General features: G+C 34.5%; 1 long non-coding RNA gene, 6 other non-coding genes and 1 pseudogene across 7 annotated transcripts; all 8 read right to left on the bottom strand.

Annotated features, from left to right (window-relative positions):
* Positions 1–1,869: 1,869 nt before the first annotated feature.
* On the bottom strand, positions 1,870–1,962 carry LOC124910956. The gene has a single exon (XR_007096554.1). It is a non-coding gene; the product is annotated as a small nucleolar RNA SNORD96 family (small nucleolar RNA).
* Positions 1,963–2,134: 172 nt separating this feature from the next.
* LOC124946166 lies at positions 2,135–3,637 on the bottom strand. The gene is made up of 2 exons (XR_007100009.1): positions 3,506–3,637; positions 2,135–2,525 (listed from the first exon to the last, which is right to left on the bottom strand). It is a non-coding gene; the product is annotated as an uncharacterized LOC124946166 (long non-coding RNA).
* LOC124910860 lies at positions 2,286–2,370 on the bottom strand. Its single transcript, XR_007096479.1, has one exon. It is a non-coding gene; the product is annotated as a small nucleolar RNA R11/Z151 (small nucleolar RNA).
* LOC124910845 lies at positions 2,441–2,535 on the bottom strand (annotated as a pseudogene).
* Positions 2,593–2,719, bottom strand: LOC124910904. Its single transcript, XR_007096515.1, has one exon. It is a non-coding gene; the product is annotated as a small nucleolar RNA snoR80 (small nucleolar RNA).
* LOC124910851 lies at positions 2,855–2,950 on the bottom strand. The gene has a single exon (XR_007096470.1). It is a non-coding gene; the product is annotated as a small nucleolar RNA Z157/R69/R10 (small nucleolar RNA).
* On the bottom strand, positions 3,099–3,211 carry LOC124910867. Its single transcript, XR_007096484.1, has one exon. It is a non-coding gene; the product is annotated as a small nucleolar RNA Z152/R70/R12 (small nucleolar RNA).
* LOC124910855 lies at positions 3,266–3,349 on the bottom strand. The gene has a single exon (XR_007096474.1). It is a non-coding gene; the product is annotated as a small nucleolar RNA R11/Z151 (small nucleolar RNA).
* Positions 3,638–24,618: the final 20,981 nt, after the last annotated feature.

Genomic DNA, 24,618 nt, shown 5'->3' with positions numbered 1-24,618 from the left:
GAACCAAGAAATTTGGATGCACAGCCCAAGTTTCCTTATCATGTTTGTTGACTTCACAACACCATTTATTTAGCATTTATTTAGGGTCTCAAACTAACACCATGTGAAAAACAAAATACTAAAGACTGTTTCACCGAGGACTTTTTAAAGAATCGCTGTTGTATACCATTTATCTCTTCTTTGTGATAAGATCTCAATATGTGCTTCCCTGTTTTGATTAAGGAGAGTTTAAAGAGAATACTATTGTAAATTTTTATTAATAAATATTTTATTATGTCTTAAGACATACAAACCATTGAGAATTACTTTATCTTCAGACAAACAATCTATTGAGAACATCTATCTACTTATTGATATTGTTGTTTTATTTAGCCAAACAATTATCTTTTATATATATGAATAATCTATTTTACAAGAAAATATAAAAAATAATATTTTTATTATCTAAACACTGTTTATACACTTTACCAACAAACATACAGGACTTCAGCTTGGAGTCTTATAATATCCAAAAAAAAAAATTGTTGGTTCATTTTAAAATATCCATGGTTAATTGCAACAAAACTCTATCAAACAACTCAAAATTTGAGAATTTAACTAGAAATAATACATTTAGAATGGGATTCCTTATGTTAAATTGAAGGAATTCTAATGGTAACATATCTATCTAATAGAGATCTCATTCAAAAGAAATAAATAAAATATGAGGTTTTCTTTAGTATATTATATGGATAATTCTAACTGCAATAGACTATAATTGAAAATTGTTTGCTCTTAAATTTAAACTATTCAATTGCATGTGTAACATTGATCATTAATACTATCTCACTAAAATCTAGATAGATAACCAATTTCTAATAATAAGAGCATCCTTATACCCATTTTTTGACCAAGATTTTGGTTATTGTACTTATCCATTACCGACCAATTCTTGATTATGAGTTAAAAAATATTATTTTTAATTTTAAATTAAAAAATAATAAATAATTTTTAAATATAAAATAATATTTAATTTCTAATTTTTATACATAATAATATTTTTATATATATTAATTATGAATAATTGTAAACAAAATAGGATAATTAATAAAAATAAAGAAAATGGTGAATTTTTTGTGCTCCGAAATATAACATTAGTCTCTATTTATAGATTTCAAAAAATTATGAAATTTATTATAATTTTTTTTTAAATTATAAATAATATTAAAATCAGGTTTTAAAGATAAGAGATAAAAAAATTTGAACAACCAATCAGATGCTAACCAATCCGATACTAACCAATCAGATGCTAACCAATCCGATACTGACAAATGACAAATGAAAGCATTTGATTAGATGACCATGGTTGAGATTTTTGTCATAACTTGACAAAAACAAAGACCAAATCACATGGTTTTGGTAATGGAATGACCCAATATTTGGCCATGATAAATTGACATGATCATCCATGACCAATTATTTGGTCATAAGGATAGTCTAAGCCTAGAAAAAAACATTGCAACATAATTCTTTTTTAGAAGGTAAATATGTTGATCAACATTATCATTAAAAAGAAATTAAACATTGTGCTTAGACAACCATTGGTTTGTCTTCAAATCATGGAATAAGTCACAAAATCAGAAACTCTAGTCCAAAGAATATCCGACATTCTAAAAAGAAAAACAAATATTTTTAAAAGGGGGATTCCTTCAAAGAGATTCAAAATATGGTCACAATGGACTGTTGCCATGTTTCTGAACTAAAATATTACAACCTTGTTTGTTGTAATATTCTTTTATTTTTTTTAATAAGCTAAAAGAGAAAAATACCAGATAAAAAATCTATTTAGAACAAAAAAAAATGATCAAATATGAATTGAGAATTAAAATAAAATCTCAGAATTGCAGAATTAATAACATCAAGACCAAAAGGTCATTCAGTCCCGAAAGATGGTGTTATTTTAACTGATCTCCTCACAGACAAACAAATCAAACCATTTAAAATGAAAAATTAAGAATAAATAACATAAGGACAATGTGATTCAATGAAATGTATTTCTCATGGCAAATCCCAAAAGGTAATGGCAGAAACTGCTACTCAAGGCAATAGGATATGAGATCGCACACCATCTGAAGAACAGGAAAGTCCCATCTCCTAAGAGAGAAAATCTCAACCATTCATTGATCAGAAAAGGAGGCTCAATCTTTGACGACTATGAATGGAATTTGCAAAGACTAAATAATTTGCTCCATTAGAATAGTTGTCAGATTAAAATAACACATTCAGATCAATAAAAAGTATAAAAGGGGCCTCAATGTGTGTAACATTCAGATCATTGAAAAAAATCTCACTGAAATCCGCTAAGATAATGTGATTTTTCATCATAAGCCCAAAAATGAAATTATGAATGGGTTCTTGTTCAATATGTTGAATGTCAATGAACAAAAACAATAAAAATAAATTGTGTACTCAGACAGCCAAGGGTTTGTCTTCAATAATGGGATAAAACCCAAGATCAGAAACTCTAGTCCACATAAGTCTCATCACTGCACAAAACAATTTAACAATCTAACATCAAGTAGAATAAAACATTTGCATTATAAGGAGAAATCAACATTTATGTGGCGTTTCCAGGATTAAGTAACACAGAGTAAAAGTTAGTAATCAGGATATAACCACAATATTCATATTGCGTCCGTGCCATTAAACTAAAAGGAACATATTAATCCCCAGTATTGGTAAAGGACGCATGAAACTAAAAACATTGTGAATGATCCAATGTATAACATAAACTTGGTCTCATACTTGAATAGAACAAACATCTTTACCACCATGATTATGATGAGAAATAATGATCAACTACGATTTCAAATAAACTATGTGCTCAGACAGCCAAGGGTTTGTCTTCAATAATGGGATAAATCCCAAGATCAGAAACTCTAGTCCACAAAAGTATCATCACCGCAACAATTTCAGAATACAAGATTTCATGATCAATTAAACAAAGTGCAAGTCAATTAGGAAATACAACAATATTCATATTGATTACATGACAACAATGAATGAAGTAATTATATTAAAAAAAATGGAGAAATAACCAATGAGGATGTGTGTGTATGTATACTCAGTGGAAGGAGAAGTCGTTTATTAAGGGACTCACGGAGAGACACAAAAGTGTCCCTAATTCCACTGCCCTAATCACCAATTTGGTGTTTAGTCTCATCATTGCATAGAATAACCACATCTCTAAAAATAATAGTTTTAAGAGAAAATTCAATTGTTAAGAGGGCTTCAGTGTGTGTAACAATCAGATCATTGAAAAATTCTCACTGAAATCCGCTAAGATATATGAATTTTTCATCATAAGCCCAAAATAACAATCAAAAGATAGATGAATTTCTTAATTAGCATCTATTGGAATCACAGATCAGAAACTCTAGTCCATATAAAATACTCATCACTGCACACATCAAATTCACAATAAAAAAAACCATGAAAGAAAAGATTAACATATGAAAGCAAGAACCTATCGCCGAAGAGGATGTTGTTGAAACATAGTATGAATCGTCTCTTCAACGGAGAAGAAAAGATGATATTGAAATGCAAAGGGCTTGGGAGGAATAAATAGGACACTATTTCTCCGTAACTAGGGTTTCCACTTTCCAGCCATTATTTAGTAAGTTTAAATGAAACTAGTAATTATATTTTATTTGTATTTTAGGGTTTCAATCCATTAGGCCCATTAGTTTGTTTAAAGGCCCAAATGTTATTATAGTGTCGAATTTGCTTCAAACTTTAAATTGTGTATGAAATTTTAATTTTTTAATTTAATCTATAAATAAATAAATGTCTCTTTCTTCTTTTAATATACTAGTTTATTTTTTAATTAATTTACCAATTTTGTACTAATAAAATAACATTTTTTTTATTGACTGTTGATTGGTTTGTGGAGTTTATCTTATAATAGTCTTCATCAACATCCACGTCCGTATAGAAAAATCTCTAACCAGTTTTTCCAGGATTTCATGCCAACAAACAGTCTTTTTCCTAATCATATTAATAGATGAATTAGGATCAAAAGAACAATCTAAAAATCTTTCGAAACCTAGAGAGCGGGTTTGTAAAACTTGGTTGAAGAATGGTTTGGGAAAATCAAAACATAGTGTGGTTTCCCCTTCTCGCACAAACTGTCCATTTAGGGTTGGATGAATATGTATATTTTGTTTAGAAATTTTACCTTTTTGTATTCATCACCCTTTGTCGGAGTATACACTAGTAGAAAAAATGTCTTCTATAACGAAGACTAGTAACGGCGCTCGAACACTCTTACTAATACTTTTTATCTGTAACGGTTAAACTAAACCGTTATTGTTATAAGAACATCAATAACGACTTTATAAGACTGTTACAGATAAAAAGTTACAGTAACGGATATATGGAATTACCGTTACAGATAATAGCAGCTTAAAGTTTATTTTTCGAATTATGAGTATCAGTAACGGTTTTTGGATAACCGTTACTGATATTGCATTACTTTACAGTTTAAGGAAGAGGGCATCAGTAACGGCTTTCTTCAATAACCGTTACTAATGTACTATCTGTAACGGCTATTGAGAAACCGTTACAGATATTAAGTCGTCTTCTCATCTTTTCTTCCAGCATCTGTAACGGTTTTCTCAATAGCCGTTACAGATATGGCTTAAGTTAGCGGTTTTGGAAAAGATCAACAGTATCGACTTTCTTCAATAACCGTTACTAATGTATTATCTGTAACGGTGTTCTTAAAAGTCGTTACAGATATTAAGCCGTCTTTTCATCTTTTCTTCCATTATTTGTAACGATTTTCTCAATAACCGTTATAGATACGGCTTCAGTTAGCGTTTTTGGAAAAGGATATCAGTAACGGCTTTCTTCTAACGTCGTTACTACTATAGTATCTGTAACGGTTATTGAGAAAACCGTTACAGATATTGGAAGAGAAGTTGGAATGACGGTTGACTATCTGTAACGGTTACTGAGAAAACCGTTACAGATAGTCTTTATTCAACCCGCGAACTTCTTTCTTTTTTCTTTTCTTCCTCCGCGCTTTCTCCTATTCTTCCCGATCAGCGTCGCCCGTCCGTTTCAAGTCACCGCTAGGTCCATTCAAGACACCACCCGTCCGTTCAAGTCGCCGCCAGGTAAGTTTCTTCTCTCTTTTCTTCCTCCGCCGATCAATATCTTCCTCCGCCGATCAATATCTGTCACCCGCCGATCATCGAACCAATCTGCCACCCGCCGATCAATATCTTCCTCCCAGGTAAGTTAAACTATCTTCTCCCTTGATGAGTAAACTAGGTTAAACTCGATTGTGAATGATATTGATAAATCCTAGTTACATTTTGTCATCCTTGGTTAGTTCTCTTATTAGTCTAACGAATAATGATACAATGCTTGTGACGAATAATGATACAATGCTTCTTCATCACAATTACGATCTGTGAAGCACATACATATTCTAATATAATGTGAAATTAATAATACAGAAGTTTGCTGAGTCATATTAGAAGATATTAGCACATACATCTAGCTAGTCAAGATATTAGAGTAATATTATTATCTGTTCTATTATGATCTGTTTGCTGAGTCGTATGAGAACTAGCTTGTAATACAGAAGTTGAAATTGTATTCAGAACTAGCTTGTGTTCATTGTAGACATATAGTTCAATTGAAGGAATCCTGAATATATATATGAATAACTAGAGAGCTTGTGTTCTGTCCTGTATATATGAATCATGATCATGATCTATAACTATCCTGTTCAAATAAAGTAGACAAATCTTATTTCAGGTAATATTTCTATTGAGCCTTGAATTGCTATTTTGAAGTATGCTTAATTGATTGGTATTCTAAGTTATGCATGATTGATTGATGATATATATGCATGATGCTTTCTTTATTATTTTCATTGACATTAACTGAGATTTAGGTAATGACTAGATGTAGGGCTGTTGAAGTTTGTGTATGAATTAGATTGATTAGTTTGTGAATGGATTGGTAGACTATGCTTAATAGATTTTCATTAGTTTGATTCAGTTTTTGCGTTTGATTTGTTGAATCAGGTTGCATAAATTTTAATTCTTGCTGTTTCAAATTGCCATTGTCTTTGCTGCCGCGGATTGTAGTTTGCACTTCAAAATCCAGGTTAGTTCTTATTTACAATCAATGTTATTGATGTTAGGTTAGTGGATAATTTGTATGTTAGGTTAGTGGATAATTTGTATGTTAGGTTAGTGGATAATTTGTATGTTAGGTTAGTGGATAATTTGTATGTTAGGTTACAGATACTACTGTCTTTCAGTAACGGTTTTAAGTCGGCTAAAACCGTTACTGTTGTTCATTCAATATTAGTAACGGTTTTCGAAAACTGTTACTGATACCTATGTTGTTTCTGTGACGGTTTTAAGACGGCTAAAACCGTTACTGTTGTTCCATTAATATCAGTAACGGTTTTCGAACGCCGTTACTGATACCTGTGAAGTTTCTATAACGTAATTTTTAGTAACGATTGGTAACAGTTTTATTTGCCGTTACAATTATGTTTCAGTAACGGCGTTCGATACTTTCAGTAACGGATTTCGCCCTTACTAATACCCCTTTTTCTACTAGTGAGCCGACATCGAAGTTGTATGAGTTGTAATAAGACCAAGGGAAAGAAGTTATACCGGTAGCATTCGGTCCTAGACCCATTCCTATGAAATATCTCATTTTCTACATGAGACGTAGGGAGATGACTCCATAGGGAGTAAAATCAGAAGTGGAAGTGGAATCATGACATTGCCTAAATATAGGACAAATATCGAATCCACTTAACTCAATCTCTGGGTTAATAAAGTGAGTTAAATATTTTTTTTTACGGTAAAATATGACATTACCCTTAATTTCTTAAAAAAAAATTAATATAATTCATTGTTTTTTTTATCTAATTATGAAAAAATGGTAAAATTTACTTTTATATACTTGTTTTTTTCAAAATTTTCTCGTTATTATTTTAAGCCTACCCTAAATTTTTTCAAGCCCACCCCAGATCCTGGTTCTGTCCCTGATGTTTATTGAAAATTAGTTGGAGGTTTTATTATAACCGATTGTTGTCTTGGCATACATGGGTGAAATTATTTCACTATGTCGAGGGCTTTGACTTCAAAAATTCTCGGCTGAAATAAGTTTGGAGAGATTTTTCTTTAGAAACCGGTTATTGAAGAAGTCAAATTAAAAGAGAGGTAGAGTGAAAAATCTAGTAGTAGATTTTCGCCTACAGCCGCGCAGAGTTCATCAAACTGACGATCAAAGATTAAAATAGAGTCTGATTGCGCTGAGATTTTGTCGAGAGGGTTGGTAACTCATTCCTCTACATTTTCAACGGCCGGATCAAGGTTTGGACGTCTCGAAGTTTGTTTTTCTAGGGCTTAAAGTGTCTGCCTAATTTTAATTTTATTTGACTTATTTGGGACCAAAAAGTTTGTATCTTTTTGGTTATGACCTTATCTTATTGGAAGAGCTAATCAAGATGAAGACGGTGGTGAGATTATGTGCTTTTACACTTGACAAAAATATTATCGAGTATGGAAAGTTGTTATTTATATGGTGTTTACCGATGACAACATTGTCGACATGTTGACAAGGCAATCCTTCAGGCCAAATTGCAAGATTGCATTGAGTTGGCAGGTGATTAAGGATTGAAACAATATCAGTTAACACATATTATCAATGAAAGACCAGGAAGAGGAAGACTAATGAAAGACACTAATAAGTTGAGGTGGAGACATCTTGAGAATAACTCTCAAACGACCATGAAGAAATCATTGCATTATCTTCTAATGTGAGAAGATAAATAAAAACCTTGAGTGAGATTCCTAGTCATGAAAAAGGGGCTAGATGGGAGACTCGGTTAATTCGAATGTGATGATTTTGTTACTTCTTTTGTTCTATATTAATTGTCTATACATTGTGGATCATATATTAGATGAATGGGATGATTGAGACCTTGAATAGGGATTCCTATTCATGAAACTAGAGGAGAGGTTCGATCAATTCAAATGAAAGGATATTCGATTTCTTTCAGAGAAACTATAAATGATCATTTGAAGCATTGGTGAAGACAATTGAAGAGAGAGATATTGAATATTGAAATAATATTCTTGGATTGCTAGGCGTTTTTGGATTCAATAAACTAGCAGATTGCAAGCTAATTTGTTCAAGGAGAAGTGTGAGGTTCAAGTTGATTGAGTATGCAACGTTGAAGGCAAGATGGGTGATAAATACTTTGTCAGATCTTGAGTTAGAGAAAAGAGATGTCGTGATAGCCTAATTTATTTGTTATGAAGTAGACGATAAAAGTTTGTCTTGGGTCTTCTCGTTTTCGATCAATATCTTATTTTGAAGAAGTAGACGATGAAAGTTCGTTTTGGGTGTCCTTAATAGTCGATAGATATCCGATTCTGAAAAAGTAGACGATGAAAGTTCGTATTGGGTTTATTTGGTATTTTGGTTTTAGTCGATTGTTGAACTTGAAAAATAAGACACTCGGTTTGTGGCAAACAAAGGTAAAGATTATTTTGGCATAATAAAGAATTGTTAATTCTAGTTTCCACATATGTCAACGGGTATGAACAAAGATTGAGAAGAGTTGTTGAATGTCTTTAGTCGCTGAAGTAGCGTAGTAGCCAAATTTACTTGGTGTTATAAACTGTTGGGTCAAATTATTTTGACTATGTGTTAAAATAATTTAACTATTGAGATTTTGATGATGAAATGACTTATGAGTTTTGATGCAGGTGTATTGAAACAATATTTCATGAGACTTGACTCTAATGAGGATCATTAGACCGATTTTGGCAATTGAATGCATAGAATTAGACGTACAGTCTAACTCATCGGAGTTAGACGTGTAGTCTAATGAATGCATAGAATTAGACGTAAGTCTAACTCATCGGAGTTAGACGTGTAGTCTAATATACACGGAATTAGACGTAAGTCTAATGTATTCGAAATTAGACGTACAGTCTAACTCATCAGAGTTAGACGTGTAGTCTAATAGACTTGTAATTAGACGGATGGTCTAATAGATATTCTGAATTAGACGTACAGTCTAGTTTAGTGGAGTTAGACGTGTAGTCTAATATATTTGCAATTAGATGGATAATCTAATATGTGCGAAATTAGATGTGCAGTCTAACTCAGTGGAGTTAGACGTGCAGTCTAATAGAAAGTGAAAGTTAGACGTAAGTCTAACTCCTTTAGACAAGTCTGAGGTAGAACCGGAATTAGACGTGCAGTCTAATGGTTATTGGATAATTAGACGTGTAGTCTAATTAGTGAAAGTTAGACGTAAGTCTAACTCCTTCAGACAAGTCTGAGGTAGAACCGGAATTAGACGTGCAAGTCTAACTCAGTGGAGTTAGACATGCAGTCTAATGGTTATTGGATAATTAGACGTGTAGTCTAATTAGTGAAAGTTAGACGTGAGTCTAACTCCTTCAGACAAGTCGGAGGTAGAACCGAAATTAGACGTGCAAGTCTAACTCAGTGGAGTTAGACGTACAGTCTAATGGTTATTGCATAATTAGACGTGTAGTATAATTAGTGAAAGTTAGACGTGAGTCTAACTCCTTGAGATTAGTCTGAGGTAGAACCGGAATTAGACGTGCAGTTTAACTCAGTGGAGTTAGACGTGTAGTCTAATGATTATTGTAATTAGACGTGTAGTTTAATTCTATTAGACCAGTCGGTCTAATAGACTCAGTTATTAAAAGGAGATGTTTTATTTCATTAGAATGATTTTCACAATTCGTCTAACTGAAATACGTCTAATGCTCAGTTTAAGCAGTATGCTTGAAGCTAGCATTTCACCTACCCACGTGCTATAGCTGTACCCTACTCCTGCTCCACTTTCTAGTGAAGATTAGTACAACAACTATATGCAACCAACCAAGGAATGCCACGTAAGAGAATTTTCCTCACATTACTTGTTTTGCAGGTACATCCCTGATGGAATATTCGGCGCACTACTAGTGGTGTACGGCCATGATCCTTGTGCTCATAACCTGTTGTGTACAATGGAGGCTTTCCAATGGAAGAGTGCCACGTATCATTCTTAAAGATTCGACCGTTAGCTCCTGCTCAGTATTTAACAAATGTAAAGGACAATGGACAATCTTCCTTAACAAGAAGAATTATTAGCTTTACGATTTTATCCGAATACAACGAACAAGCAATCTGATTTTACAGAGAGAGAAACTACTCAATCATCTTGCTTACTGAATTCATACTGTGAAGCTGCTTTCTAATTGTACCGTGTGTGAATCAAGAGAGAGCTAGAATCAAAACACCTTTAGCTGAGTGATATTCTTCATCTTGTAATTGAACAGAAAGTGTTATGTTCAATAGTGAGCTAAGTGTGTGTAAACTGTATTTGATTCGAATTATATTATAGTGAATCTTTCCGGTGGTTGGAAGAAGGGGTGACGTAGGAGAGTTTCTCCGAACATCCATAAACAAACTGCTGTGTTCTTTCATTTCTGTCATCTTTTCATATTTCATCTTGTGCTTCAAACCCAAGTAAAAAATTCCGTCCTGAATTCGTTTCAAGTGTTTACAAGTGTTTGTGTAGAATAGAAAGCGAATTAAATCCCTAACATGATTTCTTTCAAACCGTTTTTCATAAGCCTTCATCCTTAGCCAGACCCCCGTCTCTATCAATTGGTATCAGAGCCTTATTTCTATTCTCAAACATCAAGAACCTGAAGCATGTCTATCATCAATGAAATCCCTATTCTGTCAATGGACAACTGCGAGTATTGGATGATGAGGATGCAAGCTCACTTGGCCGCTCTTGACTGTGATATGTGGAACGTCATTACTGATGGCCCTATAAAGATTTTGAAGCCAAGAAGTGAGTAGACTACTGAAGATAAGATGACTAACAACCTGGATAATGTTGCAAGGAATATTCTGTACCAGTCGATCAACATGAACGTGTTCTATGAAATCAAGTTCTTTTCCTCTGCTAAAGAGATATGGGACAAACTTAATCAGATCTACGGTACAAACACTCAAGCTAAGAAGAACCAAAAAGCATTCATATGTAGTGAGAACAAATCCAGATGGGCTGACAGTGATACAGAGGAGTCTCCTGCTGAAAAAGAGAACGAAGCTGTAACTTGTCTGATGACATATGACCAATCTAAGGTACAAATAAACGAAGGACTGGAGGAATATGTATGGTATCTTGATAACGGATGTTCTAGGCATATGACAGGAAACAGACGACTTCTCACTGATATATCAGATTGCTCTGGACCTAAGATCACATTTGGTGACAACAAGAAGGGTAAGACCATGGGTAAGGGTAAGATTATCCATGGTAACCTAACTATTAATGATGTGCTGCTTGTTGACAATCTGTGCTATAATTTAATCAACATTAGTCAATTATGTGATAATGGTTTGTTAGTAGATTTTCAAACTCATGCATGTCTAGTTAAAGACCAAGATGGAAACATTTTATTGACTGGAAGTAGAGTAGGAAACTCATATAAAATGAATTGGCAAAAAGAGTCTTCTGATCATATGTGCATGATTACCAAGAATGACCAGAAATGGTTATGACATAAACGTTTGAACCATTTGAATTTTAAAACCATCAACAACATTTGTTCAAACAATTTAGTTATTGTTTTGCCTAAACTTCAGTTTTCAAAGGACAAGATATGCACTGCTTGCCAGTTAGGCAAATAGGGCAAATCATCGTTCAAAAGCAAAGAGAAGTCACAATCCAGCCGTATCCTAGAACTTTTACATATGGATCTGTTTGGTCCAATTCCTGTAAAGAGTATAGGAGGAATGAGATTTGCCTTAATAGTTATTGATGATTTCTCTCATTTTACATGGGTTGCATTTTTACCATCAAAAGATAAAACTGCTGAAAATTTGATTAGGATATTTAAAGGAATTCAGAATCAGAAATCTTTGAATATCACGTGCATTAGAAGTGATCAGGGAACTGAGTTCACCAACAGATACCTATCATCTTATCTCGAGGAGACTGGAATTAAGCACGAGTTGTCTAGTGCCAGAACTCCACAACAAAACGGCATTGCTGAGAGAAGAGTGAGAACTCTAAAGGAAGCAGCGAGATCTATGCTTGCTGAATCAGATGTACCTCAGAGGTTTTGTGCGGAAGCCATTAGTACTGCCTGCTATACACAAAACCGATCAATAATTAACAAATGTTTTGATAAAACTCCCTATGAGCTGTACTATGGGAGAATTCCCACAGTTTCTTATTTTAAGATATTCGGGTGTAAATGTTTTATCCATAACAATGGAAAGGTTTATCTGACCAGTTTTGATGCTAAAGAAGATGAGGGATTCATGTTGGGATACTCATCAGTAAACAATGCTTACAGAGTATACACCAAAAGAACACAGACTGTTGAAGAATCCCTCAATGTAGTTTTTGATGAGCCTGTTGAGAGCAAATCTAATAAACCCATTGATCTTGCTGACAGACTTAAAGCATCTAGTCTTGAGTCTGTAAGTGAAGAAGAAGATACTTTGGATAAGCGGATGGCTGTGTCTGATCCAGTGGCTGATCCGGTTGAAGTTCAACCAGATGTTCAAACTCCTGTTCAACGAGAAGTTGAGAGTTTGGATGTCGCGGTATCACCAGTTCAGATGACCAACCCCCTTGGATCCAACTTCAGATGGAACAGAAATCATCCACCAGAACTGATAATCGGAAATCCTTTTTCTCCTCGAAGGACAAGACGTCAACTGATGGATGAAATGGACAACTCTGCATTTATTTCTCAAATTGAACCCAAGAAAATTAGTGAAGCTATAGTTGATCTAGATTGGATCAATGCTATGTAGGAGGAGTTAAACCAATTCGCGAGAAATAAAGTGTGTTATCTTACTCCTAGACCAACTGACAAGTCAGTTATAGGAACAAGATGGGTCTTTAGGAACAAGCTTAGTAAAGATGGTTTAGTCATTAGAAACAAAGCTCGTTTAGTTTCTCAAGGATACAGACAAGAGGAAGGTATTGATTTTGATGAGTCTTTTGCACTGATTGCAAGACTAGAGGCAATCAGAATCTTCCTAGCATATGCATCATTTAAAAATTTTAAAGTCTTTCAAATGGATGTGAAAAGTGCATTTTTAAATGGAAAATTAAGTCAAGAAGTATATGTTGAGCAACCCCTGGTTTTGTAGATCATGTGTTGCCAAATCATGTTTATAGACTCGACAAAGCATTGTATGGTCTGAAACAAGCTCCTAGAGCTTGGTACAACACATTAACCAACTTTTTGTTTGATCATGACTTTGTTGTTGGAACTGTGAATAAAACTTTGTTTAGATTTTCTAAAGATTCTCACATTCTACTTGTTCAAATATATGTTAATGACATTATTTTTGGTTCAACTAACCTCAAATTATGTGAGAAGTTTGCTAAACTGATGCATGATAGGTTTCAAATGAGCATTATGGGGGAATTGACATTCTTCCTTGGGCTTCAAGTCTGTCAGCTAAAAAACGGAACTCTTATCAACTAGGCCAAATACACCAAAGAATTGCTAAAGAAGTTTGGCTTGGAGAACTGTTCTGCAGCAGCTACTCCAATGAGCTCTTCAACTAAATTGGATAAAGATGAAGGTGGTCAAAGTGTCGATGTAACAGCATATAGAGGACTCATTGGATCTCTGCTGTATGTAACTGCTAGCAGGCCAGACATTCAATTTGATGTTGGTGTTTGTGGCAGATTTCAGGCTGTTCCTAAACTCTCTCATTTCACTACTGCTAAACGTATTCTTAAATACTTAAAGGGAACTCAAAATGTGGGACTGTGGTATCCGAAGGATTCCAGTTTCAATTTAACCAGTTTCTCAGATGCAGATTATGCAGGGTGCAAAATCGATAGAAAAAACACAAGTGGAACTTGCCAGTTCCTTGGAGATCGTCTAATCACATGGTTCAGGAAGAAGAAGACGTCGGTCGCCACGTCTACAGCTAAAGCAGAGTATCTTGCAACTGAAAGTTGTTGTTCTCAAGTTCTGTGGATTCAACAACAGCTCAGAGATTATGGGATTGAGGCTGATGAATCTCCAATTTTCTGCGACAACACAAATGCTATCGCAATCACCTACAATCCAGTTTTGCATTCTCGGACAAAGCATATTGAAATCAGACATCATTTCATCTGAGAACACGTCAATCAGAAGCAGATTTGTCTTGAACATGTCTCTACAGATCAACAAATTGCAGACATTTTCATTAAACCCCTACCGGAAGCTAAGTTTTCTCGCTTTGGAAACATGTTAGGTCTTTTTGATCTTGATTGAAGTGATTATGTGCATAAATTAAAGGGGAATGTATTGTTCAAAATGCAACTGAACACACATGAAAGACAGAGGTCTTAATTTGTCCTAAGGATTCATAGTTTGAGAAACATAGCTACTTAGACGCACGTCTACGTTAGCAGTTTCATCTTCATCTGAAATTATCGTCTTGGTTATTCTAACCTGCATGGTTAGACGGATGCGTCTAATAGACGGACACGTCTAATAGACGTTAGACGTTTTTATGTCATGAGCAAGAGGATGCTCACGTCTAACTAAACACGCGTGTCTCACGTGATGTTTTTGCATAATTAGACGTATACGTCTAATAGACTGATTCTCAAAAGAAAGTTGAAAATGTGAAAAGGAGAATAAACATCTAACTACTGATGTAATTAGACTCTTCATCTTCTAGATAGTTGGACAACTGTCCTTTGCTGGTTTCTGATCAAGTTTGTTTTCCCGCTGAAAATCAAATCAGTCATTCCTCAAAAGAATTGAAGACACGTGTCTCTCAATATACAAAGAATGACTAATATTTCTGACAACTTTTGCTTGTACACATAGTATTAAATGTTTAGTTTCATGCTAACATTAAATGATACGTTTATTGGGAACAAACTTTTGAAGTTCTTGACGGTAGGAGTAATCATTAGTTATTTCTTACATGATTAAACCTTGATATTTATAGGGTTATTCATTCTAAAGATTAGAGTTCTTCGAAATCCATTTCTCTCTCTCTAGAATTCGAATTGTCAAAACCTTTGTTCATCAAATCGAAATGTCGTCCTTCCGTCCAAAGTCGATTCAGGTGGATTTTAGATCCGTATCCACTCTACAATCTCCTGGAATGCATAGGATGTTTGAATCTCTAAAAGCTTCTGGGATGAGAAAATTCCTCACCCCTCATGAAATCTATCATGAACAGTTGGTTCATGAATTTTTCGCAACCGCTGGGTTCTATCAAGATAAAGTTATCGCTGGGGTCGTGATGGGCCAGATGATCTCCATCACAGAAGAGTCTTTTGGTGCGTTTTTCCAACTTCTAAAAGTAGGTATTGATGATTTCTCAACCACTCATCCTGATCTAATGATTACAATGATGAGTCTTTTATGATTCCCCTCAAGTAGACATTCATGGAAAGAAAAACCTCCTGAAGGTTGAATTTTCCTTGTTAAGCGATATCATTTCGAAATCTCTTCTCTCCAAAGAATCATCTTACAAGTATTGTACGAAGGTCTTTCAGATAATGGTGGCTATCACTAGGGGTATTCTTGTCAACTGGACAAGCTTCCTCTTCGGAAATCTTGTCAGGATGGCTGTTGCTCGGAAGAATTTTTTAGCTTTGACGGTTCTCTTAGCTCTCTTCTGTGCTTCCTTCTGAATGAACCTAGTAAGAGTTTTCCCCTTCAATCTAAAATCCTGAACTTCCAGAAGGTTGTAGATTACATTCAAAGGGTGGAGACGCTCAAGTTTAAGAAAAGGAAAAGAGAAGACTCCAAATCCCCTCTAACCGCAGTCTTAGAGATCTCTTAGGTTGAAGTCTATCCTTTCCAGATTAAAGTCTAGGAAGAATAAGAAGAAGAATAGAATTTAAATTTCTTTATGAAATTTATTTTGAATATTTAGATGATGTTTTGATGTTAACTTAATTTGGTTATTCTTGAGAACAAGTTTGTGTGTGTTTCTTCTGAAAACACTCACATTTGGTTGTTTATTAATATGATATTTTTATGATGAATGTGCATGTAAAGTTTTAGTTTATTTATATGATGAATGCATGTGTTGATATATATGCAGGTTTGCAATTTCTTAATCAAAAAGGGGGAAATTGTTGGGTGAAATTATTTTGACTGTGTGTGGAAATAATTTAACCATTGAGATTTTGATGATAAAATGACTTATGAGTTTTGATGCAGGTGTATTGAAACAATATTTCATGAGACTTGGCTCTAATGAGGATCATTAGACCGATTTTGGCAATTGAATGCATAGAATTAGATGTACAGTCTAACTCATCGGAGTTAGACGTGTAGTCTAATGAATGCATAGAATTAGATATACAGTCTAACTCATCGGAGTTAGACGTGTAGTCTAATGAATGCATAGAATTAGACGTACAGTCTAACTCATCGGACTTAGACGTGTAGTCTAATATACACGGAATTAGACGTAAGTCTAATGTATTCGAAATTAGACGTACAGTCTAACTCATCGGAGTTAGACGTGTAGTCTAATAGACTTGTAATTAGACGGATGGTCTAATAGATATTCGGAATTAGACGTGCAGTCTAACTTAGTGGAGTTAGACGTGTAGTCTAATATATTTGCAATTAGACGAATAGTCTAATATTGCGGAATTAGACGTGCAGTCTAACTTAGTGGAGTTAGACGTGCAGTCTAATAGAAAGTGAAAGTTAGACGTAAGTCTAACTCCTTCAGACAAGTCTGAGGTAGAACCGGAATTAGACGTGCAAGTCTAACTTAGTGGAGTTAGACGTGTAGTCTAATGATTATTGGATAATTAGACGTGTAGTCTAATTAGTGAAAGTTAGACGTAAGTCTAACTCCTTCAGACAAGTCTGAGATAGAACCGGAATTAGACGTGCAAGTCTAATTTAGTAGAGTTAGACGTGCAGTCTAATGGTTATTGGATAATTAGACGTGTAATCTAATTAGTGAAAGTTAGACGTGAGCCTAACTCTTCAGACAAGTCTGAGGTAGAACCGGAATTAGACGTGCAAGTCTAACTCAGTGGAGTTAGACGTGCAGTCTAATGGTTATTGGATAATTAGACTTGTAGTCTAATTAGTGAAAGTTAGACGTGAGTCTAACTCCTTCAGATTAGTCTAAGGTAGAACCGGAATTAGACGTGCAGTCTAACTTAGTGGAGTTAGACGTGCAGTCTAATGGTTATTGTAATTAGACGTGTAGTCTAATTCTATTAGACCTGTCGGTCTAATAGACTCGGTTATTAAAAGGAGATGTTTTATTTCATTAGACTGATTTTCACAATCCGTCTAACTAAAATACGTCTAATGCTCAGTTTAAGCAGTATACTTGAAGCTAGCATTTCACCTACCCACGTGCTATAGTTGTACCCTACTCTTGCTCAATGGTGAACTAAGTGTGTGTAAACTGTATTTGATTTGAATCATATTATAGTGAATCCTTTTGGTGGTTGGAAGAAGGGGTGACGTAGGAGAGTTTCTCCGAACATCTATAAACAAATTGCTGTGTTCTTTCATTTCTGTCATCTTTTCATATTTTATCTTGTGCTTCAAACCCAAGTAAACAATTCCGCCTTGAATCCGTTTCAAGTGTTTACAAGTGTTTGCGTATAATAGAAAGCGAATTAAATCCCTAACAGGATTTCTTTCAAACCCTTTTTCATAAGCCTTCATCCTTAGCCAGACCCCGTCTCTATCGATTAAGCCGATCCTATCATAAACTCTATGATTTTATCTTCTAAGGCTTTTAAACAGATGTGGAGGTATAATGATTTATCTCGTAAATGGCTCAAACAGTGAAGATTAATGTGTGGCTCATAACTTTTTGATGGCGTGATATACGTAATGGTGGAGATTGTTATTCTTCTAAGGGCTCTTGAGTGGAGTGGAGGTGAAGATTGATGGGTACGGCTCGTGTATTTCCTAAGGGACGTGAAATTTGTCAAGGTGGAGATTTGTAATTTATTCATCACATCTCAATAAGCGCGGTATTCGCCCAAGGTGGAGATTGTTTGGTTTTGGGCTCATATTTAATTAGAGTTTATATATTGTAATTGGGCTTTAAGCCTTTATTGGGCTTAAGAGTAGTAGTTTAGTCTTCTGGCTTTTGATGTACTCCTATAAATAGAGACATTGTAACATAGGGTTATTTGGACCATTATTCCATGGAATATCAATAGAATGGACGACTCCCCGAGGATTTAGGCATTGTTGGCCGAACTTCATTATATCTTGTGTTCTTTATTATTCTTTACCAGTTTATCTTTATATCTTCTTTTATCGCGTGTTTAGATTAGATCTTTTCTCAACAGATTTTGAACTCGTCCAACACCTTGTGTACTTTCCCTTGCAAGTGACGCCCATTGTCTGAAATCATTGAATGAGGTACTTTGTATCACAAGATGATATTATTCTTATAAATTTGGCCACATGTGATAACTTCAATACTTTATATGACGTTGCATATAACCATTTGATGAAGTAATCAATCGCTATAAGTATAAACTTGTGACCATTCAAGGCATGAAGATAGATCTTCTTGATGATGACGATGTCCCATGTGGAGAAATGCCATGACGAAGTCATGTTGTATACAAAGACTTTGGATTATGCTTCAAATTTGAGTAAATATGACACTAATGACACTTCTTGACAAAAACCACACACTCTTGCTCCATATTTTGTCAATATACTCAAACGAAATATGTTATTAGCCAAGGCTAGTCCATTCATATGTGGTCTGCACGTGCCAACGTGTACCTCACTCGTGATTCCTGTCGATTCAGATTGATTTATGCACATATTTTGGTTGTCAAATGATCATCGATAAAGTTTTTCTACCATAAAGATGTAGTTAGTTGAGTATTGACACATCGCCCTTTTCTCATTTTTCTGAAAGTGAGTTGGTATTCTCCGCATTCGACGTATCATTGAAGTGGTTCAAACCATACTTTAGTTGATATCTTCGTGTTGGCCACAACTCTCTTTCCGAAGTCCCACCTTGACTTATGTTGAATCTCGAGGGGTTTGATTTAGACACCCTCAGAATTTGAGTCATGGCGAATAAAGTAGCCAACGCGTTCGTGAATCGATTTTGGCTTCTCAGTGCATGTGTGAATGTCACCTTTTCGAATCGGGCAACCAATTTCATGAGATACTCGTGATACAATGGATTTAGGTTTTCCCATTTTGCTTTCCAATCGTCATTCGTTTGAGATATGACCAAATTTGAGTTTCCGATCACTTCCAACGGATCATCCCTTTTCTCATAAGTCAATTTCAGCCCCAACAAATATGTCTTGTACTCGACATCACTATTGGTGACGGGATAATCAACCTTAATCTATATTGGGTTGTATGTACACATTTGATTGATGAGAAGAATCTTAATTCCATATCCTTTCTTGTCTAAAGCCTTATTAAACATGAGTCTCCACGATGTCGTCTCAGTGTACATCACTTTGTCATATATGAATGTCAATTATTCCTCGTCTACAACGTAAGTTTGATATATCCTAATCTGTTGTAAGAACTTATTAAGGATTTAAATATGTTCTTCTCACTTTTTGGACTTGACAATCATGTAGTCCACGTACACTTCCACTTCCTTGTAGATCATATCGTGAAGTATAATTGTGGAAGCTCTTTAGTACGTGGCGTCGACATTTTTTTGTCTAAAATGCATGACCAGATAACAAAACGTTTTCACTTCTATGATGAACAAGATCTTCTCTTTGTCCTCTGGTGCCATAAACACTTGATTGTAGTTGGAGAATCAGTCCATGAATGATAGTAATTGATTACTCATGGCGTGGTCAACCAATACGTCAATGTGAGGTAGCTGAAAACTATCATTTGAGGTTACTTTGTTGAGATCACGATAGAGTACGCATACCCGGATTTTTTCATCTTTCTTGAAAACTAGGACCCCGTTCGCCACCCACTTAGGATTCTTGACGACTACTAGAAAACCGACCTCCAACTATTTCTTCACTTACTCTTTGACTTTCTTGACAATATCATTCCACATTCGACGAAGCTTTTGTTTGACTAGCTTGGCATCTAGAAAAAGAGGTATAAGACGATGAATGATATTAGGATCAAATCCTGACATATCTCGGTATGATCATGCAAAAAAATCTTTATTTAGTTTTAATAATTCAATTAAATCATGTTGTTCTTGTTCATTTATGCTTTGTCCGATTAAAATAATTTGAGGGTCATCTTCATTGTTTAAGTTAATCTCATTCGTTTTTTCAGTTGTAGACATGCTTTCATGATCATTATTTAAATAAAATTTTATTTCAAAGTTCATTTCGAAGTTAAAGTAATCATCACATAACACATACTCGAAATTCTCTTCATTAAACAAAATGCTACTATTTATTACATCATTACTCGTGCTAGAATTATTATGTTGGTAGAATAAGTAACATAATTATAAAGGGGATATAGTTTATGAGTGAGTTTTTCAAATACAATATCCTTTATTACTAAATCACCCTCCTTTCGATCCCTAGTTCTAGTGGTACTAATGATCATCTTAACATAAGGATCGTCTTCGTCGTTGTCAGTATCATCTAAATTTGTGTGTATTAAGTCGAATGAGTTTGTCCCTTTGGAGAGTTCATATGTCCTCCTTGAGGATTCACCTCGTTCAGTTCGAGCTTTCCTTTCCAAACCTATAGGTCTTTAGGGTAGCCCTTTTAGCTTGCTTCGCCATTTCTCATATCTTTTTTGTCCATGTAATGAAAATGATTAATTTTGTCAAGGCAATTGACAAATATCTCAAAACCGGGAAAACATTTTTTGGTTTAAGGATTAATGAAGGGTTTAAGAAAGCTAAAGCACAATACATCATATCATTCTCGTATAAATTGTGTGTTCAATGTGGGAGGTATCTGAATGTGAACCTTTTGGATCTTACCTTTTCTGGACTCTTCTCCTTATGCCTATTGATAGCCCAAACCAATCGTGTCGTACTTCTCTCGGATTGACTTTATGTGATTAACAATACATGTATCATAAAGACCCAAACTTATTCAGGAAAATATCACATATTAAACATCATGCTTTGAATCGGATACCAAAGTAAGAGAAACTTGTAGTACCTAAATGATCTATCTCTGATGCAAACATTAGACTTACTTAAAAACCATTCAATTCGACGTCTTTGTTGGATACGTTGGAGGTACCAACACCACTCGTAGAATATACATCCCCGTCAACCGTAATCATGGACCAATTGGCCATAAATCTGAGTTTCTAATAGAATAACTATACCTTTTTCTTGTATAGCCATGACCTCCCGAGAATGACATTGTATGATGATTGTATATTGATAACGCAAAAGTCAATCTTGAAGGGCACACCTAACACCTTGATTATTATCTTGAACTTTATCATGACTTCTTTCCTCATGATGTCAACGCCACGTACGCATAGATCTGACAAGATAGTAAAATATTTCCCGATGTAAATCCTCTCAAGTGTCCTCCATGGGAATATATTCAATGTTGAGTCATTATTGACAAGGGCCATCGAAACTGTCTTACCCTCCATCTCCACTATAAAATATAATGTTTTTGCATGACTTGCCCCGAATCTTGGCAAATCTATATCATCAAACCCAATCTTTTGTTCTTTCGGCACAACTAATTATGCCAACTAGTTCTTCAGGAGTTGTATTGGCAGATATATTAGTCTTTGTCAATTCTCTTAACATGGCCTTTCTATGCTCAATGAAGTACATGAGAATGTCCCAAATTGATATATTAGCTACGATTTTTTTCAATTGTCTCAACAAATTGTCGTCTACATTAGTCGCTATCAGATGCTCAATTTTTTCCCGACTAAGTTCTTAGATGGGGCCAACTACCCAAAATGAATAGTATTCATGAAAATTTACTCCTCTTCTAGTCACATTGATATCTTCTCCCGCTTTCTCTTTTCCTAACTTTCTTTATTTAGATATTGACTTCTTATATGTACCATTAATTCAACTCTAGTGTTTTTCTCGACCTTTCACTTTCGACCGCCCAAAAGTCGTCATCAACATTATGTTCAATTTGTACTAGAAGTCTTACAATCTCTTTCCATAAATCAACCTCTTCATTAACTACATTCTTTCAAAAACTTGTCATTGCCATTATCGATTCTTCATTTTGAATTTGGCCAAACATGTGATTGTTGTAAATTGTTTCCTCACTAATTTCAAACATGTGCATTTTGTGGTTGGGTAAAGGGTTAGTGTTTACCTTTGGTTTGGGAAGTACCTTCTTGTCGATTAGATCTTGAATTTTGTCTTTCAACACATAAAAGAAATCAGTCTCGTGACCCTTCATCTGATACAAAACACACAACAATTATGCACATATACTTACACTACTTTCCCTAGTATCGATGTTAGTGGCTAGATCAAGTTATTTTCTTTTAAAGCTTTAAAAGCCTTGGAAATTGGCATACATATATCTAAGGGTGTAACGTGTTTAGTTTAGTCTCTATTTTCACAATACTGTCCATCTACCCGACATTATTTTCCCTAGTATCGATGTTAGTGGCAGATCAATTTCTTTTCTTTTAAAGCTTCAAAAGCCTTGGAAATTGACATACATATATCTAAGGGTGTAAGTGATTCGGTTCGATCGGTTTTTTAACCGAAAAATCATTCCAACCATTAGTGTCGGTTTTTCAAAATCTTCATCCGTTGGTTGGCGGTTAAATGCCAATTCAATTTGGTTAGTTATAAAATTGATTCGGTTGGTTTATTAGTTAATCGTTGAAAAAATAACAATATATAATATAATAAACTAAAGAATAAAAAATAGAAAATATATAAAATAACCCCCACCAAGGTAGCCTAGTGGTGAGAGTCAGCTTAAAAGACCAAAAAGATCACGGGTTCAATTCCATCTGCAAGCACTTTGAGTTTAATCGGGGGTCATGATTGTGGGGTGTCATGTAAGTTATCTTTCAATTCCCAATATATATATATTATAATATAATAAACTAAATAATGAATAAACTAGTTGAGTTTTATAAAAAAAATTAACAAATATGTATATAATATAATAAACTAAAGAATGAAAAAACTAGTTGAATTTATAATAAAATTCTAATAAATTAGATAATAAAATAACTATTTAACTTTAAATATATATATATATATATTAGAATATTAATTCAATCAAAATGAGCTTAACAAAGAAAAATACATCAAATAAACAAAATAACAAAATATTGTGCGCCAAGATTCAATTTTTGGACAAAAAAATTAATCATGTTCATCCTTTACCAATAGATTATAATGACATATATTTAAAAACATATTACAAAACACGTATATATACGGCTGGTCGTTTAAACCATCAGTTTTTTATTATTTAAACCGCCAACCGAACCTGTCAAGGTTAGTATAGGAAATTATAAACCGACTAGAACTCAGTTTGATTGGTTTATACCTATTTTACTTGGTTTTTCTTTGGTTCAGTTTGATTTTGCTTACACCCCTGCGTATATCATCATTGTTTTGTCGCGGTCTCGTAGAAGGAGTCATTGTTTTCAAGGTATGAACTAGTTTCCTTAACATGTTGATTGTCAACTCTATAGACGTCCTTTGTTAGCAAATCACATGCAACTCATGCATCCGCCACAAAATGAACTCGTGCATTTGGTTTCCACTTTCTCTCCTTTCACCTTAGTTTAAGGTCGTGTATTGCTTCTTTTCTTCCCCTTTTTGGCTATTGCGTTGTCAAAATGTATCCTAATTCACATCATATTTGCTAATCCCGAATAGTCCTTGGCATGCATTATCATGATGTACTCACCGTTAAAATTGTTGACTATCATCTCCATTTATTCCATTTCACTCGACAAATTGTCTATCTAGCAAGCAATCTCTTTACATATATCTAAATATGACATGCATGTCTCATTCTCCCCTTGTTTGACATACTTCAATCGCTTCTCTAGTTTCTCATAAGTGAGATACATGTTAAACCTAGTAATAAATGCCTTCGTTAGTTCTTTCATTGTGGTGAGAGAAAGATAAAGATAGATAGAGGATATGTAGTGGTGGGAGAGTGCATAAAATAACACGCTCAATTAACTACATATACGAGCTCAAGACGTGCGCCAACAATACCTCGATAGAGAAGTGGGTCATTCAAGGGTTCACCATCGTGTTTGGAAAGAGAAGACGTAGTGGCAACGAGAATGTGAAGTGGTTTTACATCCACCATATTAGCTCTGTTGAGGAATGTGGAAATATATTTAACTTGACTAAGAAACAAACTGGTAGGAGTTTGAGTAGCTTCAACTCCAAGAAAATAATGAATATCATCCATGTCTTTAATAGGAAATAGTTTACACAATTTAGATATCGTAGACATAAGATGGGGTGAAGAGTTTCCCGTAAATATAATCCACATAATCTAGTAGAAAATATGAAATATCACCTTTGTGATAGAGAAAGAGTGATGTATTAGATTTGGATTCAATAAAGACAATGGATAATAAAGCCCTACATAAC

The sequence above is a fragment of the Impatiens glandulifera genome, chromosome 7 (assembly GCF_907164915.1).
Source record: "Impatiens glandulifera chromosome 7, dImpGla2.1, whole genome shotgun sequence".
Taxonomy (NCBI): domain Eukaryota; kingdom Viridiplantae; phylum Streptophyta; class Magnoliopsida; order Ericales; family Balsaminaceae; genus Impatiens; species Impatiens glandulifera.
This window is presented reverse-complemented; position numbering and strand designations above follow the sequence as displayed.